The 7,931-nt window shown below is 39.4% G+C and overlaps 1 protein-coding gene and 2 long non-coding RNA genes across 4 annotated transcripts in view; 1 reads left to right on the top strand and 2 right to left on the bottom strand.

Moving 5' to 3' along the window:
• The window catches only part of LOC109482779, a 7,972-nt gene extending 7,094 nt beyond the window's left edge, over positions 1–878 (bottom strand). Inside the window, exon 1 of the long non-coding RNA XR_002140977.1 lies at positions 617–878. This is a non-coding gene — a long non-coding RNA (uncharacterized LOC109482779). The remainder of the gene's footprint in view (positions 1–616) is intronic.
• A 115-nt stretch (positions 879–993) lies between these two features.
• LOC109482761 (BTB/POZ domain-containing protein 7-like) overlaps positions 994–7,931 on the top strand; it is a 31,093-nt gene continuing 24,155 nt past the window's right edge. Inside the window, exon 1 of one of the 2 annotated variants that reach the window (XM_019785598.1) lies at positions 994–1,129. The gene's annotated coding sequence lies outside the window, so the exon portion shown is untranslated. Of the gene's footprint in view, positions 1,130–5,709; positions 5,911–7,931 lie in introns of those variants that run through there. The other variant, XM_019785597.1, reaches the window with a different exon arrangement.
• On the bottom strand, positions 3,061–5,320 carry LOC109482778. The gene is made up of 2 exons (XR_002140976.1): positions 5,085–5,320; positions 3,061–3,795 (listed from the first exon to the last, which is right to left on the bottom strand). It is a non-coding gene; the product is annotated as an uncharacterized LOC109482778 (long non-coding RNA).

The raw sequence follows: 7,931 nt of genomic DNA, 5'->3' as shown, positions 1-7,931 counted from the left end.
ATCTCGTGATCCCGCGGGAATCAATCTTTTGGCCATTAGCGAGCACAAGATAGAGGTGAGGTTTTGTGCTGGGGTCACAGTTTGTATATTCCCCACTGCCTAAGGATAAAAGGAAATCTCCACGACTGTATAACCACCAAGGAAGTACATGTACTACATAATACATTGTAGCTTACCAGAATTTCAATCTATTTGTAAAACAGAAATGTCTGCTCGCAGACTCGGAACATAAGAAAGATTTGAGAATTTTTGGGGATTCAGTTTTGCAAAGGTTCTTACTATCTAGCCTATTTTGTGCAGAAAAAGAGAAGCTGTATCATTATTAAAGGCTGTGTTAGCGTACACCTTTTTTCTCTATTCGGTAGATGGTATCTCTTTTATCACAGTAGGAAGGTAGAGGTATGATGTTGGTAAATTACCATTACAAGTACATGCTGCAAGCCCCAAGCATGACACAGGGTATTTTTAGATAAAGGTAATGTGCTAGAGCTGTACATTGTGTGGCGTAACGTCGTACATCACCAGCTTTGCTGGGAGTGGTACAATTTTTAGACAGAATTTTTCCACAGCCATTACAATTAAATCCTATGTCTGATTGCAGCGCAAAGGTACTTACTTTCTTGGTCACGACGTTCTTAGCCGCTTCGGACTGTATCCCCGCTTTCATGACGGGTAGGGCGTCTGTTGTGGAGAGAAGACGCGAGACGCTGCCTCGGAGCACACCGGCCATCTTTTTTTCCCAACCTTCCTGCTGAAAATCCTTGCAGAAAATCCTGTCAGATGACTTCAGTTGGAGCTAGGGCGTACGTGCACTTGCACTCTGACTGAGTCTGGCACAGGTTGAAGTCCAAACGGCTACGGGTTAATGATTAAGTGGAGTGGAAACAACATAGGCGGGTTCTTGAGTGGGTTGATGGATAATCTGTTACATGATTGGCTGCTGGAGCTTGTTTTACGTCAGAATTTGTCAGCCCTTGAACCCTAGAGGACCCTCCTAGTGGAGACTGAAGGATCGTGGGTACAACACACTCCACGAGCAGGTGTTTCTCACATTGATCTTCTTTTGTTGAGACAAAAAGAAAAAAACACAACGATCTGTCAACTTCATGTGCCTCGTCTGTGTAAGCAGGTACTAATTAATTTCCTTCATTGTCTAAAGACTACTTGTTAGATGATAGCTCTAAATTATTGATGATACATGAAGTAGCTGTAAACCAGCCACCAGCTTGACAACAGAATTGTGCCTTGATGGCATTCAGTACAAAGGTCGTTTTTTTTTAATGGCTCTTGGCAACATGCAACCAACATGGCCACTGTTTGATCTTGCCAGTTGCAGTAGCCCAGTAATTTGTACTAATTTGTCAGTCAATAACCGTCCACAGTGGGAGTCTCTCTCTTTGAAATTGTAGCCATCAAGAAAGTTCTGAAGCTTGCCCTCTACTGTTTTATGTAGGAAACAGTTAATAAAAGAAGAAAGAGCTGATACATGTAGTCAGTTTTAGATACAGAAGCTCCTTTTCATATCTTTATACTGTTTAAAGATAAATGGCAAACGGTTAATACCAGTTAACGTAGTATGCAGCCCAGGAGATATAGCTGGGAAGACAACTTCATCTATCATTTTACTGACAGGTGCCTTTGGGAGTTTGTGATATTGGAACTTTGGGAGTAATATCAAAAAGCAAGATACATGTGAGGAATCTGCAACTCGAACATTTCATGATTGTAATTCATTTCATGATTGCAGCCCCTGACATGCGTTACCATGATAAAAATGTCTTCTTTGATGTACTAGTATATTTCAGTGCTACTTTCTTTAACATATGGGAGGGAGGGGCTGAGTTTAGTCTTTTGGGAAGGTACTTAACAACAAATATTGATGCATCCAAAAAAATCTTGTGCTAATCTGAATGCATATCCCGTCAGCTGTGAACAGTTTAACAAGATATTTTCTCTGCTTTCTGGGTTGGATATGACATTTATATGCGATGAATGCCCTTTGAGGATCACATCATGGCTCTTTTCCTTCAGTCAAATTTCTAACAGGTCTGGCACCAACAATTTAATTCATGGCTTCTTTCACATTTCCTGAATTGCAGGAATCAAGTGAGTTTTCTTCAAGGCATAATTGGTCATCTTTTTATCATCTTTACAATATTGGGTTTGGTACTTGCAATTTTAGTAGCATCCAATCTTTTTCTCATTTCTTGCATATCATAAAACTGCATTAGCCTACTACTAGTACTACGTCATATATTAGCCTCAATATGGCAACTGTCATATTCAGGGCTGTTAACAATTACTAGTACAATTTTACTATGGTCAGTACTGACCAAGGAGGCCATATACATGTATATATATTATACTACTACCCAAAAATAATTTTGAAGCAGATCTTTTTATGCACAGCAGATCTACAAGACAGTATCAAACTGGCAAGTTGGTTTCAACTTGAAATGACGGAAAAATATACCAGCACTACAAAAAAGGAAGCCTGATAAAAACATGTCAAAAGAAGCCAAAGCCTAAACCTCTGCTCAGAGAATAACTCAAAGATGCACTCTAAAGCCACTTACTGACTGTCAGTTTCTCAAGGCCAGAGGCCTTAAGGTCTAGGAGAATGGACCAAATGTGTGGATGGATGGATCGTGCATATCACTGTATTTGACGTTATGAAAGAGGCTCCGAACACCAACCTCTGCTGTATAGAACTGCATTTGCTACACATATTTAAGCTGTCAAAATAGCTACGGCAAGATGGATGACAAAATTACCGGAGGTGCCAAACATTTTGATGGAATACAGGAAGTGAAGTTGACAGACTGTAATAGAAAGGGAATGATTAAGAACTCGGGAGAATTTCAACGTTCACACGTACATGTTTATATTATAAAGAATCTGTACATAGGTACTGCATAAATACATGTATCCCCATAAATCCTAGCCATTACCTAAAAAAGGACTGATGCCTTTGAGCATTGTTAGTAATAAGCATCATATATATCCCAGTAAAGTACTAGTATTTTGGTGAATTGACTGAAGACCCCACACTCAGAGAGATCAGGACAGATAACACATTTATTCAATCAGAAATCTAGAACACAGGCTAGGTATTTTCTTACAACATGACTCCCTTCAAAATCATGTTCTCTTTTTCTAAACCAGCCTGGGGAAAGAGCCTCCAGTTACAGGGACAGTTAAAATATGTCATATTACTTCACTTTTTGTAGACAATGTTTTTTTCATGGGATGATATACATGTATATAATATGTATAAAGCAATACCCGGTAAGATAGATTGAAAATTCTTTCAAACTTGTATTGATTGACAAATGAGCTTTGTCTCACCAGTTACATTTGTACTTTCATGTCAATTAATTGAAAATTCAGTACACTGTTTTTATAAAGCCTCCCTGGAATCAACAACTTGATCATGTAATGCAGTGTGGCTCTAGGTAATGCAGTGTGGCTGTGTAGTTCAACTGGAAATAAATCGGGAAGCCTTACTCAGAAGAGCATGGCTGCTGACATAGACTAGTGGTTTCCATTAGCGAGGTGGCAAGTCTGTGACCTTCCGTTCTAGCAAGTCCAAAGACGTATTCCTCAAACATTCTGTAGTGACAGTGGCTTGTCCGAGAACGGGTGGTTGTCTCTCCCTCAGGCTGGTTGGCGCTCTTCTTCTCATCTTCTTCCCCTTCTTTACTCCTTGCCCTGGTATCTCTTCAAGTTGCATAGGATCCAGACAGGGATTCCCATAACACCCGCCATGATGGCTGTGGCACCGATAGCTTTATCCTACAGAAGGGAGAGAAGAACTTCAGTCATAGAATATTACATACAAGACATTACAGATACAGTCTAACCTGTACAGGTCTACATAAGCACCACCTGGCTAATGTGACCACTTTCTAAAATCTAACTTGGTCCCTTGTCATGATTTTTCCTATTGACACAAGCATCAAGAATCTTGTCTATGCTGAGACCATCTTTTTGGGCAGCTTCTGTCTGTCTACATCAAGCCAGGCATACTTAATACTTGCAGAATTTTTAGAGTACATGTATCAATGAAATTTGCAAGTACGTGTACTAGTAGCAAGGTCAGCAGCCTCCCTGTGTTTCTGTAGCCTATATCTTCACTGATACAAAAATGCATTTTTTATAACTCAGTTTCGTTTTTCTTTTGACAAGATACATTGATGCGTTGATAGATAAACTGTTGTGTTCAGATTTCTTATGTACCATGGCAACTACAGTACTGTACTTGTACTTCAGCATGGTGTACATCTGCACAGTTGCAGTTCTGCTTTTGGCAGATAGGAGGCAGCTCATAAACACAAGTCTGGGTGGTTTGTAAATCATACTAGTACTGTGACATGGCCAGGGCTTTTGACAGGATAATCTTTGATGCTACATACAAATGTACGATGAATTGATATCTAATCCAAATGTTTCAAATGACTGCTGTTTTCATTATGTTCCTTTTGCAACTTGCTTTAAATTTTTATGAGTTGGACTTTCACTTTTTCATGCTAGATATTTTAAATGTGCAAATTTATTATTTGGAACATAATAATTATTATAGAACTAGGAGTGATAGAAATTAACAAAGAATTGAGCAGAAATTATGGGACTTAAACATACTGGCCAAATTATGGTTTTGAAAGTAAAAGTTGTTTTCGTTGAAGTTTCCAAGACATAATTGATGGTACAGACAAACCATGTTATGTACCAGTTAGTTGGTCATGACATATATCTAATTTAGGACCGGCTCGTTGACAAGTAGTAGTTGAGAGAAGTACTGAGGTTATGCATACACTTGAAAAAATACAGTAGATCCATAAATTATTTTTGTGTGTACCAAATATCTACCCATGTGGGTTTTGGGTTTAGTACACATGGTTTACAAATAATTACTTCTGCAACATTGTATATAATAAAATTTGGTCGATTGTTTTTGACTGAAATATTTGTGACATGTCACGTAAAAATTCGATACTGCATTCAAGATTTTTGAGTCCTTTATCTGCGACTTTAATTATACAAAGCAAGAAAAAGATGACCTACATGTTACGAACGTAACTTACCGTGCCGCTCATAGGGTTTTTGGCTGGTTCCGACATAATCCCCGCTCTCTGCTGAATCTGCGACCGCATGGTGAGCAGAGCCCGGCCGAGGCCACCGCGTGTGATGATTGAGCCAAGCATATTGTCAAAGTTAAGGTTTTATTTGCTGTATTTCGTAGCGGTTGCAAAGGTCGACGCTCTGGTAATGGTGAAGGGCATCCAAAATGGCGGCCACTTGGTCCAAAACGAGGCTGCAGGGACTCGCCGTATCGAACTGTTAGGACTTATTTGATTGGCTCAGCCCAGACCAAAGGCTTCCTCAACTTTTGAGGTTATTGGCAATAGTTGACGCATTAGTAGCACAATTTTTCGATATTTACGGAATAAATATATCTATAATTAGATTATATTGTGAATAAAGTTTTATTATCATGCTTTTTCTGCAACTTTTGCACATAGCGTTACCGTTGTTTGCACCAATCAAAATGACTGTGAGATCGCCATCTTGGCTAACCATTTCCGAAGATTTCCGAATGCAACATCATCTTCCGAATATCCGGCAAACATGATTTAACGGTATTGTTGGGTTTAGAGTTCCGGATTCCGGATATTCCGGTCAAAATAGCCAACCGGGGATGTTAATCATAATCGCTGATCTTCCGTCATTCCGTATTGTGTTTTCAAACTGCCCTTCCGGACTATCCCGAGTACTTCCGACTTTCTCCGAACAAAACCGACTATGCAAATTACCATCGCCGAGGGATTTTGTGTAGCTTCACTAGAGACGTCGAGCTTCCACCTTGCACTGCTACTAAATTCGGTCTGGGGAGCTTTCTAGGTTGACACGGTACGTAAAATTTGTTGCTAGAATTTCTCTACGTTTTCTCATGACTCGGAATTCCCCCTGTGTGTCGCCGTTAAGTGTTCCGAGACCAGTGCTGACGGGGTTTGTTTGGGGAACGTGAGATCTTGCTGGATGGGGGTGCAAAATTTTATGTTCTGAGCCAAAATTTTCGGCTAGAAAAACCCCGTCAAGTGTTTTCCAAATAGGTTACTAGCCGTTCGTGTGTCGGCTAGATATCCTCTAGTACAGGAAAGCTAAGATCCAGCATTCTCAAACTACAGGGTTATGATTATTCAACGTTATAAGTTGCTGCCGTGCACACACGCAAAAAAAGTGTGGTTCCGACATGGCTGTGCAGGTTGTTGTGACTTAGGTGCAAAACCAGACTACACACTTCCAACCCTTGGATAAACCTGTAATTTTTCCTGGGTGGGGAAGGGAGTGAAAATGTTTGAGGGTGTGCCAAAAAAAGTCTGTTCTACAAGTTCCCACGGTTCAGGTACTACGTGCAGATGCACAAATTAGAGCTCACTAAATTAGCACGTACCTGTGAACTGCTGGAACAATGACCCCGCAAATTATAAAATATTGCCTACTGTGGTTCTCTCCTTTCAAAATAGATTATCAACCCACTGCCTTCACATTGATGGAAATACTGTTGCGCTAATGGACTGTATTTGGGTCATTAATGCGTTAAAACAACACGAAAAACTCATTGGTATGTCTACCTCAGAATTGAAATGTAAAATTTGCAAAACATTTTCAGTGTTTACAATCCAATTTGTAGTAGTACATGTATTATGCTTCAACCATAACATACTGATTTCACATGTACATTTGTTGTTATTTGTACTATGCACAATATACGATCAGTTAGTTATACAAAGTACAGCATAGTCACTATTTGAAGCTACCCTGTAATATTACTGTACAGGATATCAATCATAGAAAAACTGGATAATTTATATTAACAAAACAACAGTTTGTCCATTTTTTCACCCCCATATATTACATGTACAACTGCAAGTGACAGTTCTTTGAATTTCTGACAATGTAGAATAATAGACTTGGCCCAGAAATATGCTCCTTGCACATAACAGCTTGACTTGATTATAAAGGCTCTTCTAATTCTATGGAGCAGACAAGGCTCTGTGTGCCGAGAGGTTACAAAGCAGCAGAAGGCGAAACACAGCTAGAACTTATACTATTGGTCACCGCTGCGATGTTATGATACATGAGGAAAGTATTGTCAACATATGATATAATTTTGATATCACTTTACATCATCATCTATTAATAAGTATTATTAGTATTAGCCTCCTGACCCAAAACAGTTTTTTTTGCCAGGTAGCTGAGCTTTTTGTGGCATTTTGGTATCGTTTGTTTGATAAACTTGGATCTATAGTTTGTGAAAAATCATTTCTGAAAAACAGGACATTCTTGTTCAGCCTAATATTGTAATAGCTGGACCAAATTATTCTGAAATGTTAGTATTTTGTGTAAAAGTTGCAGCAGACAGTGTTATTGTAAGGAATTATGTGATAGATTGGACAGGAAACAGAGAACGATTTTGGAATGTGGTAATTTTTATCATCTCACCACACAAGACTCCCAGGCATGTAGCTATGTTTATGCATTTTGTATTTCTCGTAGTTTGTACAATATGCTGTCTGGGACCTTGTCCGTTTGATTTTACTGACAAGATGTGAAATTCCTTGTGGCCTGTGAAAGACGTAAAACTTCCATGTTTGTTCTACGTGAGCTAATCATAATTTCACAGGGTCTTCAGCAGGCTAATAATGAAGTAACCATTCTGGGGACAGACCTTCATTTGCCCATTTTCCTTCGGTGATCCTCGACAAAAAAAGAACCGCATGCATCCCTCGTTTGTCATTTGGTTTGTTGTGGGTTTACGTTGTTAGTCAGGAGGAAAACTAAGCCCGACCTCCATGTCAAAGGACAGCTTTGTTTCGTCTGACACCAGAGTGTTGCTGTTCACATTGTTTCCTACGCATTCCTTGCCA

The sequence above is a fragment of the Branchiostoma belcheri genome, unplaced genomic scaffold (genome assembly GCF_001625305.1).
Source record: "Branchiostoma belcheri isolate BF01 breed outbred unplaced genomic scaffold, Haploidv18h27 scaffold60, whole genome shotgun sequence".
Lineage (NCBI taxonomy): Eukaryota > Metazoa > Chordata > Leptocardii > Amphioxiformes > Branchiostomatidae > Branchiostoma > Branchiostoma belcheri.
The sequence above is the reverse complement of the archived record's forward strand: the minus strand, read 5'-3'. Positions and strand labels throughout refer to the sequence as shown.